This window comes from Ascaphus truei, chromosome 5 (assembly GCF_040206685.1).
Source record: "Ascaphus truei isolate aAscTru1 chromosome 5, aAscTru1.hap1, whole genome shotgun sequence".
Taxonomy (NCBI): Eukaryota; Metazoa; Chordata; class Amphibia; order Anura; family Ascaphidae; genus Ascaphus; species Ascaphus truei.
This window is the reverse complement of record NC_134487.1, coordinates 109,935,560-109,962,705: the sequence shown is the minus strand read 5'-3', so window position 1 is coordinate 109,962,705 and position 27,146 is coordinate 109,935,560.

The window sequence follows — 27,146 nt, the reverse complement described above, 5'->3', positions numbered from 1 at the left end:
CTTATTTCTTTTATATGTAGCCCTCTTTCCCCCCCCTTAAGTGAGATTGAGGTGGGTAGGTGTGTCTGACTACTTATCAGTGTGGTGCTATACCTGTTTGGCAACCAGGAGAGCTGAGCTTCCGCCACGGGGAACCTGGGGTATGTACTTACACTCGGTGCAGCGCCTCCACTGATGAGGGATCTCAACGGGGTGAGAGTGTGCCCTCACCAGAACAACCATACAGTAAATACACACCGTGTGAATAAACAGTATTTACTGAGCATAACCTGTAACTCCAATAACACCTCTTTGCATAACATCAAAACAATATATCAATAACAGTGCATCACTCTGAATGCATACCATTCCCCCACCCACATGTCCATCATCACATTCCCCGCAGTCTCTTGAGTGTCCCCAACAATAAAGACCAGTGTGAGTGTGAGGGATAGCGCTTCCCTGTGTTGGGGCCCGGTGGTGCACTTAATATATACTACCTCCCTGACCAGTCCTGGTCAGGAAAATCCTTGGAACTCAGCAGCACCGCACAGTGATCCCACGGCGTGCTGCGCTGCTCTCTGCAGGAATGGATGCCCACGCTGCATCCACAGGAAAGGAATCTCCAGCCGGGATGCTTCTTTAACACAGTCTCTGAACACGCTGTCAGACAGTCAGATGCTGTCAGACAGCAACCCTCTTGCTGCTTTGAATAGGGTGAAGGAGTCCCTGTCCTAAGGCCAACACTATGCCATACAGCTTCCTCTGGTGTCATAGGGGACTAACTGGGCCCTGGGGTATACCTCTACCCTAGTCCCTGCATGCAGAATAACTCTCCCTGTAACTTCTGTCGGATCCCAGACTCTGGCAGCTCACCACGTGCAACTGGCACTGGTGATATACACACACTGAACAACTAGCTCCTAACTCACTTATCCTAACGCGCCTGCAGCCGACACACAGCTCTCAGTCAGCCGGCAGACAGTAACACACGCTGCACACACACTGCACTCAGTACAGGCAGCGTCACATGCAACACTCCACACAGCAACCTGGAACCCTAACACTAACACTAACAGCTACGCACTGCAAACTTCTGGAACGCGTACAGCAACTTGCTGCACACTAGCACTATGCCTTCTTGTCAGGCCTCACAGCACTGCCAGCCGTGATCCTGACAAGACAGCACACACACACGCACTAAGGGCAGCGTCCCTATGTGGGCCGTCCCTCAACACTTACCCACTAACCTGGTGGGGAGTTGGGGCCTTACTTGGGATGTGGGGACCTTACTCGATGCAGGAGCTGCATATGCTCTCTGCACCCTTCCTTCCCTCACAGCTCCCCAGCTCCAACTGACAAACGTGCTGCAGCGCAAACAATGTATCTCTTTGCCTGCCTGGCCTTCCTAAGCCCTATTGGCTCCCTGGTGTCACATGGGGCATACAGAGGCTCATGGGATTTGTAGTCCCAGCTCAGAGCCTTCCCTGGTAGGCTAGGGGTTCGCGGGCTTTCCTTACCCTCCACTGCGCGTGTGCAATCTTTCCCGGGCTTTCTCTCTTCTCCCTGAGCTGTCTCTATGCTCGCGCGAGCTATCCCTAGCTCTGGGGCTTTCCCTGCGCCTACGCGTCCACTGCGCATGCGCGAGACGGTCCTTAATGGCGGCGCCCTGCTCTGCGGCCGCCGGGACCTTAGAGACGCGATCGCGGCCTTAGCAACGGCCCGATCGCGTCCCCGGCAACCGGCCGCAGGCAGGGGAAGCCGCGCTGCTCCCTGCTCCAGCCCCCACCCTTGGAAGCAGCCGTCGGGTCTTTCGGCACCCGCGATCGAGCTGCCCAAGGGGAGGGGGGTCTCAAGGAGCTGCGGGAGCTCCAGGCTACATATACTTATTACCCAAGGGTATACACTGATAAGTGTGCTTTTCTAACAGTTTTAAAGACTTCCCATTTATCTTCCACATTTTTCCCTGCATACATTTCATCCTGATTTATTCTTTGAAGATTAGTTCTCAGTTAATTAAAATATGTCTTTCAACATTTTAAAGTCTTTGTTGAACCCAAGTAATCTGGCTTTTGATAATTGATTTCAAATGACCATGTTATGATCACTGTTAACAAATATTCAAGTCCGGGAACATTTGGGCATTACTTTTACATTGTTTGATATGACCAAATCCTGTATTGCCCTTCTCCTAGTTTATTCCTCAATAATTTGGGTCATATAATTGTTTTTAAGCACACCCTAAAACCCTTTTTTAACTCAATTTTTATTGGTTTTGTCAGAGTATAGGGGTACAAAAAATAAAGAAGGGAAGGTTAACAGGAAATGCGGAGGGGGGTTGGGGGTAGGTACAGAATGCTTACAGACAATATCTTTGGTTCTCGAGACACAATTATATAGTGTAGTCATAAAATCCCGATGTATGAATGTCGAAGGTACAAGCAAATATCTAGGCTATACATAGTAACCGTTTGGAGTCATTTAATTAACATGTTAATGGAGGTGGGTCTCCCGATCTTCTGCAGAAGTCAAGCCACGGCTGCAAGAGCACAGTGTTTTTGTAAAAGTTGTCATTAACTAAGCTTGTGAGATTACTCATTTGGCATGTGAACCAAATTTTAGCTTTTATTTGAGGAACAGTTTGAACGGTTTGTTTCAACCAATTTGATGCTATTACGCAGCTCGCAGCCATGGCTATTTGGGATACGTCGGTTATCATTTCTGCTAAGAATAATTGAAGGTCTATTCAACAAAAATATCCACGTGTCTAGGCAAAATTTCTGGGACAGCATCCTCTGGAGCCATCTATGGATCACCTTCCACATCCTCTGGATTTTGGACATTCCCACCACATGCGAAGGTAAGTACCTCGATTACCACATGGTTTGAGACATAGTGGAGATGTGCCTGAAGACATCTTATATAGTGTAATGGGGGAGTAATGCCAAATGTATAGGACTCTATATGCATTCTCCTTAATCGTGGTGCAAATTGAACTCTTTGACACCTCTTCTAATATGTTTTCCCAGTCTTCCTCCTCTAGTGTCTCACCCAAATCTCTCTCCCTTTCTTTAATAAAACTTGGGGGTTTGACCGTGAGTGTGCTGATAAATGCGATTCTGCCTTTGGTGTTAGTTGGGTCTAGACACATTATTTCCAAGTGGGAGAGGGAGTCTCTGGGCTATTTTAGTTCAAAGAAGCTTCTGAGTTGTAGGAAGCGGAATACTTCTTTTTTCGATTGTTCCCTATCCGGGAAAAAATATGTCTAGTGGGGTTGGGTTAGTTTTCCCTAAATCTCTAAGTCGTAAGACCCCCACCACTTTCCTTTGCTGGAACCCTATTTCTGCGAACTCTGGGCTAAAATCTGTGTTGAAATAGGGATATATCATTGAGGAGTCATCATGAGTAAAACCTTTCTTAAGTGCAAGTAAATCCCAATATTTTAGGGAAAGGAATATAGAAGGAAGAATATAATTTTTTCCCCTTCTATCCTGAGGTGGGAGCCACAAGATGGCCTTTGTGTGTACTGGGAAAAACAGATCTGACTCCATCTAGACCCAGCGTCTGAGGCCTTGTCTTCATGCCAGGAAACTAATTGGCTGTACTGGGCCGCTGCATAGTAGGATAGGAGACATGGCTGGCCCAGATCTCCTCATTCAATTTGGCAGAGTCATAGTTCTATTTACTCTGGGTCTTTTGCCTGACTAAATCAAACTAGTTATTCGTCTTTGCAGTTCTTTAAAAACTTTAGTCTCTAGGGGAATAAGGGGCATTTGAAATAGGTATAAGAGATGGGGGAGTACATTCATTTTAATGGATTGCATCTTACTTATCCATGAGATTTTAAACTTTGCCCAATGCTGCATGTATTCAATTATGGTTCAGATAATGTTTGGATAGTTAGCTTTATATAAGGTTCCATATGACTGAGATAAGTTTACGCCTAAATATTGGCTACTGTGAGTTCTCCATTTGTAGTTAAAATTTAAAGCTATAAATTTGGCAATGTGTGCCGGGAGGTTGATATTAAGCACTTCTGGCTTGCTATTGTTAATTTGTAAGCCAGTGAAGGAGTTGAATATGTCTAGTTCCTTGCCTAAGGATGGGAGAGAAATCAGGGGTCTGGATATTGTCAGGAGGATATCATCTGCGAAAAACCTGTTTCCTTTTGTTGTAATGTTAATCTCATTGCCCCAGACTGTCTGGATAATTAAAATCACCCATTATGCAAACATGACCCAGTTTTGATGCCTTTTCCATTTGCAAAAGTATTTTAGCTTCCTCAATCTCACAGTTATTTGGTGTTTTATAGCCTATCCCACAAACATTTTCTCTGGACATTTACCTCCACAGCTATTTTCTATCCACAAAGCCTCAACATTTTCATAATTCCCTTCATAAACAGCTTCCCTTATAATAGGTTTTAGATCCGGGTTAACATATAAACATACTCCACCTCCTCTTCTACAGTATTTGCTCGATCCTTCCAAAAAAGGGAATAACCCTCTAAATGAACTGCCCAGTCATTAGTTTCATCCCACCATGTTTCAGTAATGCCTATGATATCATACTGCCAGCTCTCTCATTTTATCTGTCAGGCTTCTTGCATTAGCAAGCATGCATTTAATTTTTTTCAGTCTGTACTGTTATTTTATTGTAAGGACTCTGCTCGATCCGTGCCGGGTTTTGCTGCGTTTCGAGTTTTCCAAGTTGCCCTTTCTGCTCACTTTGGCCATTTTGGGTACTGGCAGCCTGCTATATAAGGCTGCAGATCTTAGTGGGAGTCGCCGAGCAAGGTTCTAACATTTTCAGTTCCTTTTGTCTACGCTGTCACGCCTTACCCTTTCGTTTGTTTGAATTCCCCTATTGCTGACCCTGTACCGTGACCCCAACCTCGCTGCTTTCTGCCTGCCCTGACCTCGCCTGTTTACTGGACTTTGCACCACTGCCTCCAGCCCTGACCTCTGCCTGCTTAACTGTCTACGAATACTCCAATTTGCATCCCTACCTCGGTCCTGTGGGTCCGCTTCCTGATTGGAGACGAGCACCGTCACACTTATGTACTTCTGCCGTTCTACGCCGATTGTGTTTAGTCTTTAAAATTTTTTTTTGTTTTATCTGTATTTAATATAGGTGTCTTCCTTCTTGCCAAACTACTACTTGCCCCAATTCAACCTCTATGACCCCTTCTATTTCCCCACCCCATCTATTCTATTTAATTTGTTATGTTTCTTGTCCTCCCGCCTCCATCTTAGTTTAAAATCTCCAACCTTTTTAACATTCTAACCCCTAGCACAGAAGATCCCTCTTCATTGAAATGTAATCCATCCCTAGCATAAAGAATACACCTCTCATAAAAGAAGTCCCAGTGCTCTAAAACCCTAAACCCTCTTTCTTACACCACTTTCTTAGCCTAGCATGGCACTGATGGTATTTCAGAAAAAACTACCTTGGAGATCCTTGCATTAAGCTTTCGGCCTAGATCCCTGAAATGATATTTTAGGTCCATTCATCCTTCTCTAACTTTGTCATTGGTACCAACTTGTACCATGACCGCCGGGTCAGTCCCAGCCCCTCCAAACTATCTGTCTACTCGATCCGCAATGTGCCGAACTGGAGCCCTTGGGAGACAAACTGTTCCGTTCATGGGGTCATGGAAACAGATTGCCCTATCTACCTTCCTAATAATGGAGTCCCCTAACACCACCATAACCTTTCTTGGTCACTGAGTATCCTGAGTCCCCTCTGTGCTGGAGGAACTAGTCCCCTGGCTGCTTGAGGAATCAATCTCCCCCAGCCTTGCCATTCCTGCATGACACTCCCAATATCTTCCCTCAATATGGCAAATCTATTGAGATGGGTCAGCTCTGAACTGACATCCCTCTTCCTCTCCCCCCTACTTCCCCTTCTAACTGTTACCCAGCTACCTACCTCTTTCTCACTCATGTCTCCACCATCTGCACCACTAGTCCCAGCCACGGCCTGCACAGTGAGCACTGAACTCCTTTCAAGATTGTCCATGCCCCTCAATATTGCACGTTTCCTCTTTAGATCAGCAATTTCTGACTCTAAGTTGACCACCTGCTCATACTTCTCACAGTGGTGTGCTCCAAGTATACATACACGTGGCAAGATGTGCATTGAGTGTCATTCTCAATCCTGTTCATTATTGCAACATGGCTGGACCAGATTGCCTCTCTACCTCCTGTCACGTAAGCCCTTTGTAGCTACAGTCTGTGACAGGCTATCCTGTGGGGTTTGACGCCCTCATGCTGACTCTCTGACAGGAAGAGGTGGTGTCCCAAGGGTCTGTGTATAGCCAATAGTGGTGAAGACCTTGTGCCCTACCCTTCTGGAAGCTCAGAGATGAAGTGCCAAATTAGAGTCAGATCTACCTCACCCTCCTGGGGTGAAGATGTGGGTTTTGCTCCTGCCCTCCTGGGTAGGGTGTGGATCAATATCAAGCTGAATCAGGGCCTCACTATTAGCTTAAAGCCAAAGCATCTTCCAAAGGTCTGGGGACCCAGACCCACCATCCTGCATTCGCTGTACTGTTGGCAGTGGCTGCTACAATAAATCATCCCTTTTTATATACCCCTGCCTGAGCTCTCAGTCTATTGGGTAAGGGGTATGGATGAAAGTTACTTCTGGAAATCCTGGAGCCCACTGGAGCTGGAGGCGCTGACACCCTGAGTGAGCCTTGACGATCATTAAAAGCCTGTCCTGTTCCACACACTATCGCTCTCCTGGACCCTCACAGGTATGCCAGCACCATAACAGCAGTAACCAGAGGTATAGCTTCCAGAGAGCGGGGGAACATGTGTTACACAATGATGGAGTTATAAGTGCTAACAATTAACTGTACTTCAATATACTATACCTTGTTTAACCCCTTCCTTGTTCCAACCCCTTCTTGTTCTAACTCCACACTTAATACACCCAACACTTGAAATTAACTAGTAATCCAGTCACACAGATCAGGACACACACGCTTGTTGCCTCAGCACCAGAATAATATAGACGAGGTAAGCAGGCTAGTGAAGTGGGATGGCGATCCCTAGAATATATTAGTGAGGGTCCCTAGCACACATACTTTTTATATTATTGAGAGTAGCCCAAGAGGTACACAGAGAATTCACAGAGGCACGGATCCTATACGGCGGGATCCCATGAGGTTGCATACAAGAGGTTAAAAACTCTCTCACTTTAGCAGACCAGAAAAACCACACACTAGCTTGTAGGTATGCTAGCTGATTTTAAAGCGGAGGTTTAAAAGGCAGGCAGTGCACTTCCTGCTGTCTCTCTCTGCTCTCAGTCTTTGAGGAACAGGTTGTAAAGCGGCTGTATAGGGGAGAGCATTAACGCCCTTTCACGTACCTGAGATTAAGGACTGTTGTGTTGTTTTGCAGACCTATGCTACTTATTTTGAACTGTTTGCTCTACTCTGTTAAGAGTGTACTGCTTCCTATTTTCGCTGGTGAGGGAAATAAAGGCCTTTCATTTGCAAGAAATTGGTGTGTGAGCTCATTTCTGACCATAGCTATGAGGCCGCTCCGTCACATAGCCCTTCACAGAAGTAACAAGTAACAAGTAACAGCACCTCCCTAGGGATATTAAGTGAGGTGTACCCTAGGAAAGCAACAGTTGGTACGAACACATTGAAGATTACACTGCTTTGCGTATAACGGTAGTGTGGATACTGTAAAACAAAAAGGAGAATGTTTGTACCATAAAAGTTCCTTGGGCTCCTCTTTGCTTACCAGCGCCCAGCCTGTATGAATCCAGGACCCTGATAAAGGTAACCACGAATAACACTGCCATCTACATAGGCTATTGATGTAAACGTCTTAAGAACCGAGCAAGGAGGGTTACATTTGTAAAGCGCCAACATAATCTGCAGCGCAGTACAATGGGGTTACAGAAAGATGTCAATACATAAACAGAGTTTCACACCAAATAATGACAAACAAGAACAAACAGTTACAATAGGTAATGTAGGCCCTGCTCATGAGAGCTTACAATCTAGGTGATTTTTGGTATGTACTGTATTCTCATTTGGGGAATGAGCGTTGTTCTTACATGTTCTGATTAGAGTGATTTTTGCTTCTCTTCCCCTGCTACACAAACTGCTGACAAAATGCAAATGTGCCTGAAGGTGAGTGTCACCTTTCAAACCCACTCCAAAGACAGCTGCTACAACATGTATGAGAACACACGTACTGCAGACATAAAGGCTAATTGGTTAACACATGTATTCTAAAAAAAAAATCATACTTCTAAAATGGTTTTTAAATTAGCGATTAAATTAAAAGCCCGTTTCCCAAAGTCTCTCTCACTTCCCCTCTACCTTTGCCAAGTCTTTATCACTCCCCACCAAGTCTCTTACTCCCCAAAAGTCTCTCTCACCCTTCTAAGGCTCTCTCACTCCCCTCTACCTTTCCCAAGTCTCAATCACTCCCCCCCCCAAGTCTTTCACTCCCCCACACCTCTCTCTCACTCCCCCAAGTTTCTCTCACTCTCCCCTCTTCCCACGTTCCCCAAGTCTCTCACTTCCCTAAGTCAATCACTCACCACCACAAGTTTCTCTCACTCCCCCATGTCTCTCTCACTCCCCCAACTCTCCAATTCACCCCCACTTCTCTATCACCCCCCAAGTCTCTGTCACTCCCCCTCTCTCCTCACCAAGTCTCTCACCCCCCACTCCAAGTCTTTCTCACTCCCCCCCTCAAGTATAAGTGACTAATTTATGGGTATGGCCCCTGGGTCGATTCCCCCCCCCCTCTGATGCTGCTATAACGTTCCTTCCTACTCCGGGTGCATGCATACCCTCTTATGCCGATGCTGACATCGTGCTCCATCCTGCACATGCCCACCTGACCTGTGCCCTTAAACTGCTGCGTCCAGTTGCTCACCCCTTGTTCACCTCTGTAGGCTGGAATTAGTCAATTAGTAAATCAGCTTTATATCCTGTCCAACTTACACTCTGTTGTGCATATTCTAGCAATTCCAACTGCTAACCCCTGTGTACGATAACTGTGATTAAAAATACCATTTGTGCTTTATGTTCCTCAAATGTGCTAATTGAGCTGTCTGGGCTGAACTTAATTCAGTTAGGTGACTAGTTAGACCTACTGTATATAACTAGAGACAGACTAGGGGGCAGCCTACATGTTAAGAAGCCCATCTTTAAAGTGGCCCTTTTTCAGTGGCAAGCAGTGTGGAATTTAACAGGGACTTCAACAGGAGTGATCAAGTGGACAACACAACTCCTACTGGCCATGGATACTGAATTCAAACTGTGCTGGAAAGGACAACGCATTATTTGCCAGATAATACATCAGCACTAAACTATTGCTGCTATGCTGCCACTACTATTTATATTTGCTCTCAACCTTTTTTTTTAATGTGTGCTTTTTTCTACCAGCCTTAGTATGTCTCTAACTCTATTCATATATTTCCATCTCTCCTTCCTTCACCACTTCTCTGTTCACATGAATTATTTTCTTACCTGCATCCTCTGACACTATACAGCTATACCCCCTGCACTAAAACACACACCTAAAATCATCCTTACATGTTTTCTTTCTATCCATGCTTCTCCTCTTTGTCTCTGGGGTTAACTCTCCCAATCCTGGTCCCTGCATTATTTAAAAGAAGAGAAAAGCAACTCAGGGCACTTAAGATTTTAAACTAATTTATTCAGTCTGAAGATTTTACGTGTTGGTCGTCACAGTGACCTTTCTCATGAGTGACTGGCATAATATTCACCAAAAAGTGTCTAACATTTATAACCCCCCAAAGGTAATCGTCCAGGTGTCCTCCTTCCTCATCTGCTGATTGGGCGATCATGTGACGTACGCTGGTTGCGTGTAACGTCATCACGGCATCCTTCTTTACCGTGGATTGGTCAGCTCCTGATCCTGAAATCCCATGATGCTTTGGCTTGTGTCTGACATCATTCCGCTAAACGTGCTGTCTGAGGCTCCTGTAGCTGAGCATTTCATCTCTTCCTCTGCACATGCGTTGTGCTCCTTGAGCAGTCCTGTGTCATTTCTTTTCTGCACCGCATCCCATTCTATCTCATGCGAGGGGTGTCACGCAGGGCTTTGATTGAACCATGAAAAAAGGACAAGCTGTAATCAGTGGAATCTTAACCTAGTTCTGTTAAGAACTACATAAACCCAAGTGAAAAAATGATTGTTAAAAAACAGAAGCTATGTCTAATGTATTTATCCATAATAAAATATCTCATATTATTGAGTAGAGTCATTCTATTCAGACGGAGCGCGTTTAGCCAAGTGATGTCAGACACAAGCCAAAGCATTGCGGGATTTCAGGATCAGGAGCTGACCAATCCACAGTGAGGAAGGATGCCGCGATGATGTAACACGCAACCAGCGTGCGTCACATGATCACCCGATCAGCAGATGGGGAAGGAGGACACCTGGATGATTACCTACGAGGGACACCTTGGAACTTTTTGATTTGGGGTGATATAAATGTTTGACACTTTTTGGTGAATATTATGTCAGTCACTCTTGAGAAAGGTCACTGTGATGACCGAAACATCGAATCTTCAGACTGAATAAATTAGTTTAAAATCCCAAGTGCTCTGAGTTGCTGCTTTTCTCTTTATCCTAACTCTGGATTATGGCAGGTATTCCCTGAACCAGGAGCACCGGTAACTGTATTTTTTCTGTTTTTCATATACACTGTTTGGTGTGCAGCATTTTCTACAGATTTTGCATTTGACTACCCTGCCTTATTTCTACATGCTCTTGTCCTCGCCTCCTACATGCAACTTCTACTCCTGGTTTAAACAACTCTAACCTCATACCATCCCATGTCACCCTCCATCCTCTTTCCCTTTCTCCTGTGCCCTTTGGAATGCTCGCTCCCTTTCTAACAGGTTCCTCTCTGTGCATTACTTTTTTCCCTCTCACTCTCTGCTCCTCTTTGCTGCAACTGAGATTTGGCTCACTCAGTCTGATTCCGTTCTGGAAGCTGCCCTCTCTTATGGTGGCCTTTCTTTCTTCCACACTCCACGCCCTGATGGCAGTGTTGGAGGCATGGAACTTCTCTCCTCTATCTGCTGTTACCGAACCCATCCTTTTCCTCCCTCTCTTTATTTTCCCTACTTTGAGGCTTACACTGTCCAGTTTTTCTCTCCTCTCCCTGTCCACGTGGCGGTCATCACCCCCCTTCTTACTTTCTCTCTCACTTTGAATCCTGGCTCTCCTTCTTTCTCTCCTCTGATTCCCCTGTTCTTCTCCATGGGGACTTCAACTACCATATTGATGACCCCTTTCTCCATTGCGCTTCCTGCTTTCTCTCCCTAACCTCTTCTTTTGGCCTTCAACAGTGGACTGCAGCCAGCACCCACAAGGATGGACACTATTTAGACCTGGTTTACACTAAAAAGTTTCTCTTTAATAATTTCTCAATTTCCCCTTTTCCATTCTCATATTCAATCTCTCACTTGTCCCCTTCTCTACCTCTATCTACCCCACATTTCTGCAGAGATCTGCACTCTATTAATCTATCAGCTTTTGATTCCACTTTGCGCTCCTCCCTCTCCTCTCTCAGTTCTGCTGCAGACTACGACAACCTGGTCAGGAACTACAACTTTGCCCTATCCTCCTCTCTTGATCTACATGCCCACGCTTTCTCTCTGCCATTCTCGCCTTTCTAACCCCTGACTAAATTTCCACACGGGAATGCTGTGTTCTTGCACTCATTCCTCTGAATGCGACTGAAGGAATTCTCGCACTCTCGCAGACTTCCTTCACTACAAATGTATGCTATACACATGTAGAGGTATCAGTACCGTGTATATATATATATATATATATATATATATATATATTGTGGTTAGCGGGGATGGGTGCATTGTGTAATCGCCCCAACGGTGGGTGTTTATGGCGTGCGGATGGGTAGCTGGAGGGCTTAACCCCTTCATGACCGTAGCAGTATTAACCGCTATGGGAATGAAGGGGTTAAGTTGACACGCAACCCCCCCTGAAGCCATAAACACCCCCCAAATTCCAAATACCCCCTTAATCCACTGCCGCTCCCCACACAAAGCATGGTAATGGGTGGTTAACCCCTTCATTGCCTTAGCGGTTGGCCCCTAAGGTAATGAATTGGGCTGTTAATGCATTATTCCTGCTTCGGATGCATGGGTGGGGGGGGGGGGCTTCGGTGCTGGTATAACTGGGTATCAGCTCTGGAGCCCCCCGGCATCAATCCAAGGCAGGAAAACGGCCTGAATTTTTTTCTATGTCCCGTATCGCCGCTCAGCACCAGCTTTTTGCCAACTTTTGTTGGCGGAGCGATTTGGAGAAAATGTCTCCATTCTAGAGCGTCGATCAGCGCCGAGTTGCTGATCGGGGGTACTAGAATACAGCGGGTTTTAAAACTGGCAAGATACTGCTTCTCGCCACCCGCGTGGCGAGTTTTTTTTTCCCGCAAAAAAAACCGGCGGATTTTCCTCATCTTGCCAGTTTTTCGGTATTTACTGAATTGCTGTAGGCATATTTGCCAAAAAACTGGCGAGATAGGCCTTCTCGCCGGTTTCTGCATAGGCCCCTTATTCTGTAAGATTGGGTTATCTATTGCCCTAAATTGTGTTTCTCGAATAAAAACAATATTTCCCATAGATTTTTGAAGTTCTGTTATAACTAGTTTTCTTTTTCTCGGTGAGTTTAAACCTTTAATATTTAGAGAGATTAATTTAAGTTTCATTTCTAGTGTAGTAAATGTGGTAACACAAGTGTGTAGGAATCTTCATGTATGATAAAAAACAGTGTATAACTCTTCGTATGTGACAGAAACCAAATTTAACACAGATAATGTATCTGCCCCAAGCCTAACCCTTTGATATACAGCAATACTGCCAGTATTTTTCTGTTTATAACTGATTATTGAATTGGCAGATTTCCCTTATGTAGAATTCACTTATGTAGAATGGCTATTTGAATGAGACAGTTTCTTCTTTATGGTTCTTCTGGGAAAATCACTTTTCAACTCTAATTTTGCTACAACTAGATTTAAAAAGTGCTTAACCAGTCAAATGTGGTAATCATTTGACTTTGATTAAAAGAGAAGCATAGTCCACAAGGGAAGAATGTTCCAGAGAAGGAGGAATACTAGAAAAAGAGTTCATGCTATAAAAGTGCATGAGTTTGAAACAGTGTAAGTACTCCCAGTGTGTGGTGAATGAGTAGAACAGCCTCCCAGTGTAAGCTGAACAAAGTAAAAGGTACAATTACAGAGCATTTAGGGTATTTGATTATTTCATGTTTACTATGAGTACTTATAGAAAACACTGGAGTGTCTATCAAAACTGACATATTCCTCATCCTTCTACCAATTTTGGAAACATAATGCAGTGTATAAACTGCAGATATCCATATCACAAGTATAGATGTGCATTGATAACACTAATGCCCAGAGTTTCTAGTAGCTAGACATGCATACAGATGCGGTGCTATTTAAGTTCCGTTTGGACACAAGGAAACTGCTGATGAATGAAGCCCGACCGTAGCCTGCTCGCACCACCCTGTGCTCAAAGCCCTAAAGGGATTAATGCAGCGGGTGTCCCTACTTCTAAATGGGACTCCCGCAGCGTTAATACTAGCAAGCCTCCATTAGTCTGTAAGAGCTGCACAGAGAGATCAGAGAGAATCAGCCCCTCTCTCTGTGTCTCCTGGCACAGCTCTTAGCCGTGTAAAATAGTGCGCGTGTGTGCGTGCGCTACCGTGCGTGCACGCGTCAATTATAATCGACTGTTTAAACCTGACGTTCTCTACTTCCGCCGCGCGCATACGGCAGTGAGCATTGACCCGGCAGATCGGAGGAAATACATGAAAAGTGTATTTTCGCGCTGCTGCTGGTAGTGCACGTCACTCTCTTAGGCTGCGGTCCCAGTAATGTCTGTGACACGCGCACCCGGCGGGGGGGGGGGGGGGCGCGTGCCCAGCGCTAATCGCGATCTGCGGTCTGTGAGGGAGAGGAGAATCTTGCGACGGGAGGGGGCGTGGTCGAGGATTTGCGGGGGCGTGGCCATTACGTCACACGGCTGGTTCGCCCTCATTTTGTGAACCGCCGGTGGGGGCCTGGCCACGCCTCCGTCGCTAGGAGTAAACTCAATTTGAATGAGTTGGGAAAAACCTTGCAGCATGGCGCGGCTGCACCTTCTGCGTGACGGTGCGTACTGGGCCAGCACCATTGAGGGGCGGTGCTTACACGCACAGTGCACACCGCGCCGTACGCACAGGCTGTTACTGGACCGCAGCCTAACCCCTCAATCCCCCTGTAGACTAAGGCCCAATATCCCTATTAGCCAAATGTGGCTAATTGTTTTTTTGGGCATTAACGAAAGTAAAATACACATACTGTAGTATAGTAATTACTGTACCAAAAAATAAAACACATTTGACACATAAAACTGTTGATTGTCACTGTGGATAACTAGGCCCTCTCATTGGGGAGCCCAGATTGCCAATGTAGCCATCAATATTAAGATGTAATTAAAAACATACATTAACAGTTAAGAATGAATAAATAACCCCACCTTCATTACCTTAGTGGCTAGCCGCTAAGGTAATGAAGGGGTTAACCCTCTGGCACCCAGCCCCCTCCTCTCCTGGGAGGCCTAACCACCCTCCCAGGGGCAACTACCCCCATCACTCAACCCCTCCACCACCAACAACCCCCCTCCCCCTCATTAGCCAGATCTGGATATCAAAGTCCCACAGATTTATTAAGGGTGGAGGTAAAAAGAATGAATAGAGTTAGAGACATAATGAGGCTGGTAAAAAGAAGTGCATAATTTGAGAAGAAGTGAAGTCACAGCAAATATAAATGGTAAAGGCAGCATCACAGCAGTAATGATGCAGTCTGGTATAGATGATATCCTCCTTTCCAGCGTAGTTCAAATGCAGGAATCAGGGCCAGATGGGGGTGTCCACTTCCTCACTTATTTTGAACTTCCTTTTAATCTTCAGTTGTTCAGTAGTCCAGCCACTTATAATGGGCCACTTGGACATGGGGTGCTTAGATCTTTCCAAAGAACATGATCAACAACAAAAAATACCCTATATCTTTCAATTAGATGGTTCTGTGTGGTAAAGCTGATGTTTTGTATGCCTGTTTTCACCCTGTTTCGCAGCTGGAAGAATTTTACAAATAAACTACAATAATTTTTGACCATCAATTTTCTCTAAAACCACTGTATTTAGTAGCTTTCATTTTCTGTCCAGATTCTTTAGGACCACAAACTGATAAACAGTCCCAAATACTTTAAAAAGCAGTTCTCTTTGATCATTTTTTATTTTGATTCCCCCACCACTTTGTTTTTACATGGGTAAAATGAATTGCGATTTCCACCCATGTAAATAACGGGCAGGTTGTAGACTGCTGCTTTAAAACTGTAGGGGAGTTTAAAATATATTGCTATTTCCTGGTCCTCTTTGCTTTTGTCTTTTCAAGTTGTGCCTACTGTACTCTAACAATGCAACAGATAGCATACATTTACAAGCTTTCAAGTCTTACAGGGTTATTTTCAGGTTCGCATATACCTGTATATTTGTTACATCTGTTTAGACATATAATGTACAGGTTTGCATATTGTACTGTACCTGTAAACTATTTCTTGATCCAATAAAAAGTATTATACCACCTATTCTTTCTATTTTTGACCCCTTACTTTTTCAGAAACAACTACAGTCTTTGTACATCTCCTGTCCAACAATTTCTGGAGCTGTCTCCTAAATAACATATACTGTAGCTAGAACTTATTTAGAGATGCAGTTCAGCTTAAGGAAATAGTGAATATGTTTTAAAGGTTAAAACTAAGGGGAGTTATGCACCAGTGTTTTTTGGTGAAAAACTGGTCCAGATTTATCAAAGATAAATGAAGAATGATACAATGCTTGCTACCTTAAAACAATTAAAATGATATACAGTAAGTATTGTTAATTCATTTTAAAACATCTGATAATGATCTTTTCAGTGATAAGGCATTTAGATGAATGACACCCACTCTGTGTCTGGGGGCCACTTATATAAAGGAGCCATGATAAGTAAATTAAGACAGAGATAACGTCAATAAAAATCCACCATAACGTTCAAGTTCCAGTGTTTACGAGCATTGTCAGGATAAACCTTTAAAATGATTAAATATACTTGTTCGATTGACTTTAAAAAAAGCACCAACCCCCTTGGAAAGATAGCGCTGCCATTTTTTCCCATTGATCTGGTGTGTGATTTTAGAAATCAAGTCATCTGAGCAAAGTTGACCGTTTTATCTGTGTTTGCGGTCACATTGTGCAATATTTACTAAGCATTGTAAAAGGCACCTTATGGTCTATTCACTTGAATGGGTCATAAAATGCCCCTGGATTAGCATTGCTTAGTAAAGGAGGCCCTTTGGGGCTGTTTAGTTAGAGGGAGTTTAAGCATTCACACGTTTAGCCAAAGCATGTTTTGTAGTAAATAGGAACATGTAACAGGCTTGTTTCAAATTTACATATAGACTATTATATGCAGTCATGCAGTCTTAATAGTATTTTGTGATATAGAATGATAATGAACATTGTAAGAGCATAAGGCATATTACATAGGCTGTGTTGTGAATGCTAGTAAATCAAACAGAATACTGTATACATATATAGATATGTGTGTGCTTTTCTTTAAACAATGTACTGTACCATCATCCACATTTTGGGGCCTATGCAGAGAGCAGCGCTATTTCGAAATTCGCCATTTTTTGGAGAAAATCGCGCAGAAAGCAGCAGAAAATGGCGAGTTCCGAAAAACGCGCCAATTTTTCTTTTCTATTTGTAAAACTCGCCTCGCGGCTGGCGAGAACCTCAATCTCGCCAGTTTTAAAAATATCCTAATGCAGAGAGGCGCGAACGGCATCTAGCGGCTGATCGCGCCAATAAAATGGCGCGATTGTCTCCTTTTTGCCTCGCCAGAAAAAATTGGCAAGAAGCTGCCGCGAGCGGCCATTGCAATGGGAAAAAAAAGGCGCGAATTTGTTTTTACACGTTTCTGAAGCGCGCATCTCGCCAATTTAAACTCGCCACACGCATCCATGTTAAATATAGCAGAATTCGCACTTTTCTGCATATGGAGAATAAAACTCTCCAAAAAAGCTACTTTTTAATAAATTCGCCAATTTTAAAATTCGCTGCTCTCTGCATAGGCCCCTTTATATATTATATAAACTGTATGTGAACATTTGTATATAATTTACTATAGGGATTAGTAATAGGTCTAGTCAGAAAATGATAATATATTAAATATAATATATATGTATGTACAAAAGAAAAAATAGAGCACAAATGTGTTTAGTAAGTATCAAATATAAGACAATTTTATTAAAAAGCAGGGCAAGCAAATTCCCTGATACAATGATATATTGCGAAGATAAAAAACAATTGTAGAATACAATGTTAAAGAACAACTATTGCCACTCATAAGCTGTAATTCAGTGAAGAGAGTAGATATTAACTGAGGCACACTGTATGGTGTAAACTACTGTGTAGTAGGAGAAGTGGCAGATGAATGTTCCAATAGTGACCACAAAGTCCAGAAAATGTAAGGTAAGTGAGGTATGTGATGTAACAGTCCCGTAACTCCAGAAAAGGTTAATGCGAATAAATGTACTGATGCAGCCAAGTGTATCCAAACACTTACCTGGGAAAATCTGGGGCAATACCCCAGTAATGCTGCAACATTTCTGTGACATTTCTGCAGACAGACTAATGGCCCATCGGATTAACACAGCGGAGGTCCCTGGCAGTCCCATTCAAACTGAATGAGACTACCAGGGACCCCCACTGTGTTAATCCGATGGATCATTAGTCTGTTTGCAGACATGTCACAGAAATGTTGCAGCATTACTGGGGTATTGCCCCAGATTTTCAAAGGCAGGTGTTCGGATACTCGTTGCTGCATCTGTAGGCTCAAATAAATCTCACCGTTCCCACCATAATGTGAAATCCAGTGTAGTATTTGGAAATGCAAATGCCCATCAGCTAAGGGACGTTTTATAGTTGGTGCACGGGCGCGGGCGCGTGCACGGCCGCGAATGCTCATGCACGAGAAGCACACTTTTTGTGTGTACATGTCTGTGCTATGGGCGGGGCTATGACGCGCACGGGTAGGCGAGGCCATGACGTCACACCATGCTTCACACAGCCACAATAACCAAAACGGCAGGAACTGTTTTGAAATGCTCCGATTTCTCATAAACTGCTGCCTTTTCTGGTATACAGAGTATTCTAAGTAAGTGTGTGTGTGTGTAATATATATATTTATATATATATAATATATATATACTGCTGCGACACACTTTATTCGAGCAAATACCCAGTATGTACCTGGCAGATACCTGGAATGCGCCGCTCCTCACCTCTGACAAGCCCCGTTGCATTTGCCTTCCCAGCCTGGGTTCATGCCTGGCTGACGGGCGGCTGATCTGTTAAATGATAATGATTAGGATTTAATAGGCTGCAATGCTTCGCGTGTCTACCAGATGGCATAAATTCATGAATTGTAATGCAGTATATATATATATATACTGTGCAGTATTGCAGCCAGCGGGAATAAAATGCTTCAATCCCTGCCTGGAAAATAACGCAATGCACTCGGGCAGAAAACAGTCACAAACCTCAATACACCCGGGTATACCCGAATTCGTGGGACTAGCCGAGCTCGAATAAAGTGTGTCGCCAGTATATATATATATATATATACTGCCCCCTGAATTCTCCCTGGGGTCCCCACACTACACAAATGCAGCCAGAAGGGCCAGTTGTGGACTCAATCTGCAATGCCTGGGAGACACACACGGAGGGAGACACACACAGAGTGAGAACTAGCCAATGAAATTGCAGGCTCACTATGATTAGCTCATAGTGTATGACGCGCAACAAGCAGCAGCGCGAAATCATTATTTTTCCAATCCTCCCCGCTGTCGGCCCGCTCCACTATCCCTGCCGTGCTCGCACGTGCGCCATTATAGAAAGGCTGACTGACGTCAGCCAACTAAAATTCTGCGCGCGCGCACGGTGTAGCGCGCGCCCGGCACTATAGAACGGGCCTAAGCCTCCAGACTGTAGCCCAGGGAGACAATATGCATGCTGATCAGGAATAAATGCAGTAGAACTCACTCAAATGATGGTACTGTATAAAGGCAGGGAGTGGTGCAGCTGTTCCGAAGAACCGTCCACGTACTCACACTACACTGGCACTGCCAGATGGATCGAAAGTGAGTTTTGTCCCCTCACGAATCCTTAGCTGGATATATAAATCTATACTTTATGCGAGCTCCCATGGTTCATTTTGTAACATTATTTACTTAAAGCAGCAGTTCAAGCAATATCCTACATGTGTGGTTTTTTTTTAATAAATCAGTTCTGTACTATGAGAAAATACTTGTAGCATTATATAAAAAAAAATGTTTTAAAGACACAAAAATAAAGAGCATCCGAATTTCTTATTGAATAAGCATGCACACTATCTGCTGTTATTATACAGGTATAACTAATATCCCACTTTGCTATTACATCTATATGTTTGGGGTTATTATATGATACAACCTGACCAATAGGATTGGGAACATTTGTCTGGTAACATCTAGTGAAACAATATACTGTTTCTCCATAATGGATTAAGTAGTTTGTAAGTCGGCTCAAAACCACAACAGTATATAAAGTGGACTTAATAGGGATTACATCGGACAGGCTGGATAATAATAATAATAATATGTTCCAGTATAGCGCAGCTAGTTTTATGTAGTGCTTTACCGAGACATTTTTGCAGGCACAGGTCCCTGCCCTGTGGAGGTTATAATCTATGTTTTTGGTGCCTGAGGCACAGGGAGATAAAGTGACTGACACTGGGAATTGAACCAGGTTCCCCTGCTTCCGACACAGTGCCAGACAGTGTCTTAATTCACTGAGCCACTCCTTCTCCCTAATAATTATTTGCACTGTCACCCAGTCCACGCTCTCTATTACAAATTGGAGAGTTTTTTTTGCAAAGGATTAACTTCTAATAATTATATATGGAGTAATATTGACAATCACTAGATTTGTTTGAATATAATTTATTTAGTATAGCATCTGATCAAGGTATAAGCTATACTTTAATACCCCATAGGTGGACATAAAAGGGAATACTTTGTATCCTGTTGTTTTTATGTAGATAGTTCACCGATTGGCCATAGATTTCACTTTACCAATCTGGTATATTATTCTAAGCTGAAGTAGAGTTCTATCCCTTGTCTTCCCTTTTCCCCATCCTTGATATATATAAAAGATGGAAGCAGATACTTTGGGATAATATTTATAGGAAAACTATCAACATTTTGGCTTTCTACGGTTGTCTTTCCCTTGCTTTTGCACCCAGGCAGAATACTACTTTCAGTGGAGTTCCACTATATTTCAATATATATATATATATATATATATATATTGAAATATGGTATAGATATATATATCTACAACAATAAGAAACACAAACAAGATCTCCTAGATGAAGTACGTTTTAATATCTTTAGCTAAATCTCAACTCTAGACACTCACAAACCAGTGTGAGATAACCTGCCTCCTTAGTCACTTTATTTAAGTAATAATCCCCGAAGAACAGGGCATTACTGGCCAATAATGCCCTGGCTGGAAGAGTTGAAGGCCCGAGGCGAAGCCGAGGGACTTTAACCTAGCCAGGGCATTATTGGCCAGTAATGCTCTGTTCTGAGTGGATTGTTACTATTATAGGCTAAATGTAGGCTTTTTTTAAAAATTTCATAAAAAATATACATTTTTGTAGTCATATTGATTTTTATCAGTGTAGCCCCCTGTAAACAGCACAGGCTATACATATCTTTCTCCTACTGAGGTAAGTCCTGTTAAGGGTAGGCACCAGTAGTAATCATGGGTTTTCCCCCCCTTCACGCCCTGCCCTGGGTGATAGATGCAGGCCCCTGACTCTGCTGCAGGCATGAGACAGAGGGGAGGTCCTGCTGACATCATGAAGGGTGGGGCTGAGACTATTTAGCAGCCCATTCCTGTAAGTGACAGTTAGTCTACTTCCAGTGAGTTCTCCTCCGGGTCTGCTCTGGAAGTCTGTCCTGGGAGTTGGAAGAGAGCGGAGTGGGTCGAGCTCTCTCCTGGGAGCAGGAGAGATACTAAGAGGACCTATGATAGTCAACGAGCCCGCAGAGCTCCAGTGGAACCAATGCCCCTCACTCTGATGAGGGGGTGATGGGGAGAATCTACCCCCACCCAGAGGGGACCCTCTGAGGTGGGCACTGGGGTATTGAGGCCCCTCACAGACCATCCTGTGGAGTATCTCTTGGAGGAAAGGAGAGGAGAAAAGCCTGATCACGGTGTCTAAAGTGTTGCTGTGCACTGCTACTGCTACTGCTGTTGTTGTTGCGGCTGTATGCTGCAAGGCTGCTGTGTGTCATCTAGATACAATAAAGAGAGACATTGCTGATCTTACTAAAGACTGTTGTGTGATTCTGGAGCATCCACCCTGGGACCAGGGGTCACTTCTTCTATACGGGTCCTACCCCATACCATGGGAAGGTATAGAGGATGGAGGCGCTGCACCACCACTAAGAGAATGAGGCAACTACCCCAGAAGCCTGGTCCTGTCTCCCCAACAACATCGCGGGAAGCTCAGGCCCTCCTGTTACCGGTAGGTATGCACCACTCAAACACGTGTAGCCAGCCCTCATACACCCTAGATATAGCACTTGTGTCTGGGGGGGGGAACAAGGGTTACATTTGGAGGCGAGCTGCTGAGATCCAGAACAGGCCAGGCTTACAGCAAGGCAGAGCAGAAAGAGTGATGTGCACTCTCCGGTCAAGTGCTGAAGGAAGTAGGGTGCAATTGCATACCAGGGGTAGTCAAGGGGAGCGTGGACCTCCACTCCCACACAGTACGCCCTGGGTGCCCTAAGCGGGGGCCGTAAGATGGGTGCATAGCTATAGCTGTCCTAGTCCCTTGAGGCAGATAGTGTGAGGCAACTGGGGGGGTCAGCCTGCTAACGTGTCCAGGGACCATGGCCCACCCCTCTGCACCTACAAAACACACACTGCAGAGATACACACATCAACAAAACAGGCTCTGCCACCTCTACATCCACAAAACACAAACTAGCAGCCCCCCTCTACACCCACTGCAGCCCCCTGTAAACCCACACACTGCAGACACACACCAACAAAACACTCTGCACCCTACTCCAATCACAAAACACACACTAAAGACACACACACTGCAGCTCTCCCTCTACACCAACAAAACACACACAGCAGACACACACCAACAAGATTCTGCTACCCCCTCTACACCCACAAACGCACACCAACAGAAGACACACACACTAATAAAACACTCTGCTGGCCCCCTTTATACTCACAAAACACACTCAGCAGACACACAAACCTTTCATTTCACTCTCCTGTGCGGAGCTCTCTGCAGACAGGGTGAGGCAGGAGTCAGTGCCTTGCTGGTGTGTTCTGTCCAATCACCTCCCCTGTCTAAGTGCAAATGTCACTCTTTGTGAATGAAACCTTAAAGCTGATTGGCTAAAAAACTTGGCAAGCTGCCAGAAATTCTGGGCGATTACTGATTGGTTAAAATTCCGGGCATTATCCAATCAGAGAGCAGGGATTTCAGTAATGCCCTGAATTTTACTGCTTTAGCCTATAATTATTTATAAAAATGTTTTACCTTGAAGTTATACATTAAGAGTTACCTCTCGTTTTCAAATATGTCCAGCGCACATGATGACAGATACATGGTTAAAAATACATAGTTACATTAAGTGAGCAAGGTTATACATTATATACAAGACATTGCATGCACAGTAAGAGATAATATGTTATAGGCGTATGTAAGAGTTACAGACCAGATTAAAATGTGAGACAGCTTTAGTTTTGAAAGAACTTTGACTGTTGGCGGCTGTGATTGTTCCAGTTTTGGGGTGCAAGGTACTGTAAGAGAAGGAGGAGCAGCTGCATACTTTGTTGAACCTTGGACCATGAACAGTCTTTTGGAGTCAGATCCAGATTTGTCGTCATCTTCCCCTCCGTCAGTGGCTTGCCTCTCCACGAAGCTCAGCTCATCCTCAGATCTTCAGGGTAGATAAAGTTAAACATTTACATTGTAGGGAAACTTTCTGGATCCACAACATTAACACCTTGGCTCCCAAAGGTTTCAACATAGACATTGCTCTTGCTACATTTTTGTAAGTTTTTGGCTATGTTAACTATAGAATATTTCTTGTTAATTTGTATTCCAATTTAAACTACCTTTTATAAGTCCTAGTATTCTCCCAAACTGTATTTATCAAACATTTTTAAATATTTAAGTGTTTCCATGCCTGGTCTGGCTACCAGTTTGCCCTCCCTGACATACAAGCCCTGGTAAGAGCAGGCAGTGTTATGACCAATTATGAGTCCCCCCCCCACTCCCCCTTCCCCCACAAGCAGCTCCTTGGAGAGCCAGAGGAGGAGGTGGGACTAGGTCTGTGTTCTTCCCAATCCTGGGTTCAGACCTGGTACCTTCCCCTACTGTGCTTAGGGAGTTGCAACAACCACATTTAGTAGTTGTCTCTACCGTTGAGAGAGACAGGTGTCACACAGGGTTGCCTGAAAACTGGCCTTCCTTGTTCCTCTTCCCCTCGGGGGGGAGAGAGTGACAACCTTTCCCCTGTCCCTGCTACAGGGTCAGGGAAGATCAAGGACTGCTGCGGGGGCCCTTGACCCATAGTGAAGTCCAGGGACTATCCGGGCATTGGTGACCTACAGTGAACTGCATTGGGCAGAGACCTGTTTGTTACTGTATGAGCAGAAGGACAATAAATCCGTTCCAGGGCGAGAGGTAACCGTTTCTACCGTAGGAGATCGCCTCCATAAACCAATCCTGTTATCCCCAACAACATCGGCGGAGACTCAGATCTACTGTGAGCCAGCATTTATATACCAACCTACACCGTGTAATGGCGACATCTCCTGGGGAGACAGCATTACATAAGGTATCAAACAATTGAATTATAATTGTAGCCCCCTGTAAACAGCTCAGGCTATACCTATCTTCCTTCTACTGTGGTAAGTCCTGTTAAGATCAGGCGCCAGTAATCATTATGGGTTTTCCCCCTTCATAGCTCTAACCTGAATGATAGATGCCGGCCTGGATTCTGCTGCAGGCGTGAGCAAGAGGGAGGTTCTGCTGACACCAGGAGGGGAGGAGCTAGCTCTATATTTAGCAGCCCACTCCGGCGAGTAGGCCTTCTTCTTCTTCGTCCTTGCTGTGTGCCATGTTCCTCTCTGTTGATGTTCTTCAATAGAGATAGTAGCGTAAGAAGAGTTCGAGTGAGCAGTGAGACCAAGAGTCTAGAGCGGCTGAGTATTAGGCCGTAAGCCACGAGTCCTGCGGAACGGTCCGAGGAGTATCAGTAGGCTACGGGCTCCCCGGCGCAGCATGCCGGTTGAGAGCGAGAGGAATCAAACCGATCAGCGTCTATAAGTAGAGCTGATAGAACCATAGACTGCTAAAGCCAACCAACCTTAATAGAACTAATATGTCTATGTTTCCTAGACTCACTGGTTCGTTCAAATGTGGGCACTGCAAAATATGTCCCAATATGATTAAGACCAAGCATTTCTCGAACCACGATGAAACACGTAGATTTCCCATCAAAACTTTTATAACATGCCAGACCAGTTTTGTGATCTATTTGTTAAAATTGCGGGTGCAATAAACAATATGTAGGACTAACTAGTAGAGTCCTAAAAATCCGCATAATGGAACACCTTAGACTAATCAAAAAACATGATACTACACACCCGGTACCATTGCATTTCAATGTGTGTCCGTTGGGTACTGTGGAGAATTTCAGATGTTGTGCCATCGAACACATTGTGTTACCACCCCGAGGAGGGGATAGATTAAGGATTTTACATCAGAGAGAGGCACACTGGATACATACACTTAATTCTCTACAGCCCAACGGACTCAACATTGATTGGGATTTACGCTGTTTTCTTGAAGTTTTCTTTCTTTAAGTTTTTTTAACTTTCTAAATAAACTGTCAAGATATAATGCCCTTAGGGTGAAGGCATACAGTTTAATATGCTGCTCTCTATGATCATTTCCCCCCCCTCTATGACCCCCCCCCCTCCCTTTCCCTCCCCCCTTTCCCTCTCCCATTTCCCCCCCCCCCCTCTCCCCCCTTCCCTACCCCCCCCCTCCCCCCCCCCCTCTTACCACATCTTCTCTTGTATTCATGCATTGGTTGAGAGCCCAGTAAATGATGTTTAATCAGCTTAAAGACAGTTTACAGTTTAATCCAGTACTAATAATGTATTAGATTTGTTTGAGTATAATCCAGTACACAAACATAATGAAAAAATATAAACTGTTCTTGTTATCTATGGGACTCAACTATGCACTAGCAGTGTTTGCAGCAACCTTTTAAATTATTCATTTATATATCCCCAATGATTGACCTGAATACAAGCAGTATATCTTTAAATACTGCAATTACATTGTCATAACTAAGAATTAAATGTTTAGCATTGATTACTGTATTGACTATCTATATAAACAGGTACAAGCGCTGGAGGGGTTAATGTTTTTAAATTTGTAATTTAAATGTCCCCGTTTTCGCGGGCTTTTCTGTATTTAAACAGGCAGCTTCCGCTTCTCCCCACTCCAAGACGAAGCCCTATTCCTAAGGGTGAAACGCGTTGAGGGGGAGAATGCGGTGCTAGCCCTTGTGTGTTCCACGAATAAAGTTTTTTGAAGATCCCAGCAGCCTCTCTGAGTCAGACATGCGCAGTTGCGCCCGAATCCTCCATTGTTTCTGATAGAACCATAGACTGGTGGACCAATGCCCTCACCCCGCTGCCAGGGGTGATGGAAAGAGATAACAAGACCCACCTTGAGGCTAACCTCGGGGGTGGGCCACGGGGTATTGCCGCCCTAACTCAGACCATCCTGTCGGCCGAGTGACTTGGAGGGAAGGAGAGGAGGAGGTTGGGGGAGCTGAGCAGGTTGTACCTGGCACTGGCGATTGTATTGTGGCTGCTGGAAGCCTTACCGTTGGGATATCGTTGCCCTGTCAAATAAAGAGACTGATTTGCACCCGTAAGACTGTGTGTGAGTTGGAGAGTATAACCCTGGGACCCGAGGGGTTCTTCTATACCGGTCCTATTCAATTACCCTGGGAGTATAGAAGATGGAGGCGCTGCACCACTAAGATAATATGGAGGCTACGATCCCAGAAGCCCATTCCTGGCTCCCCCACAACATCGCGGGAAGCTCAGGCCCTCCTGTTCCTCACAGGTATGCACCACACCGCATGTAACCAGCCCCCATGCACCCCTCACACTCCCGTAGAGACTGGGGGGGGGGAAAACAGGGTTACATTTGGAGGCGCTGCTGAGATGAAGAATATCTATCAGAACAGGACCGGCTTATAGCGAGGCGGAACAGACCAACTAAGATGCACTCTCCCAGCAAGTATATTAAGCAGGTAGCATGAGGCAACTGGGGGGGTCATAGCGGTAACCAATCCGGGGACCATGGCCCAGGGCCGCATTATGGTGGGGTGGATAGTTGAAGCTGATCGAATCCCTTGAGGCGGGTAGCATGAGGCACTGGGGGGGTCAGCCTGGTAACCAGACTAGGGACCATAGCCCGGTGTCCGCTATAGCGGCCAAAAGCAGGAGACGCCCGTACCTAGACAAGAGGTATCTTAACTATCACCCACACCACCGAGCACTTGCAAGTAGATATGGGGAGCACAGTGTATAGGAGAGGAGTTCCGTTGAGCCATGGGGTACCAGCCACCTCAATTCAGTGGGTCATATACAGTATGAAGAAGCAGAGTTCACAGTTGAAGGGAAAGCATGGTCTAGGTACGAGATACCCGTCAGACATGGAGAGTAGGGCACAGGTACATTTGGGGAGACTATCCAAGATGGCTGCCACCCCTACATGTGCTTCGCGGAGAAGTGAGCTAAAATGGCGATTCCCGCCGAGCCTGGAGCATGCACGTGAGGTTTGCAAAAGGACTGTGAGACAGGTGTGGCGGGACATGTGCAGGAGTCTGGTGCCAAACCCAGATTCCTTGCAGA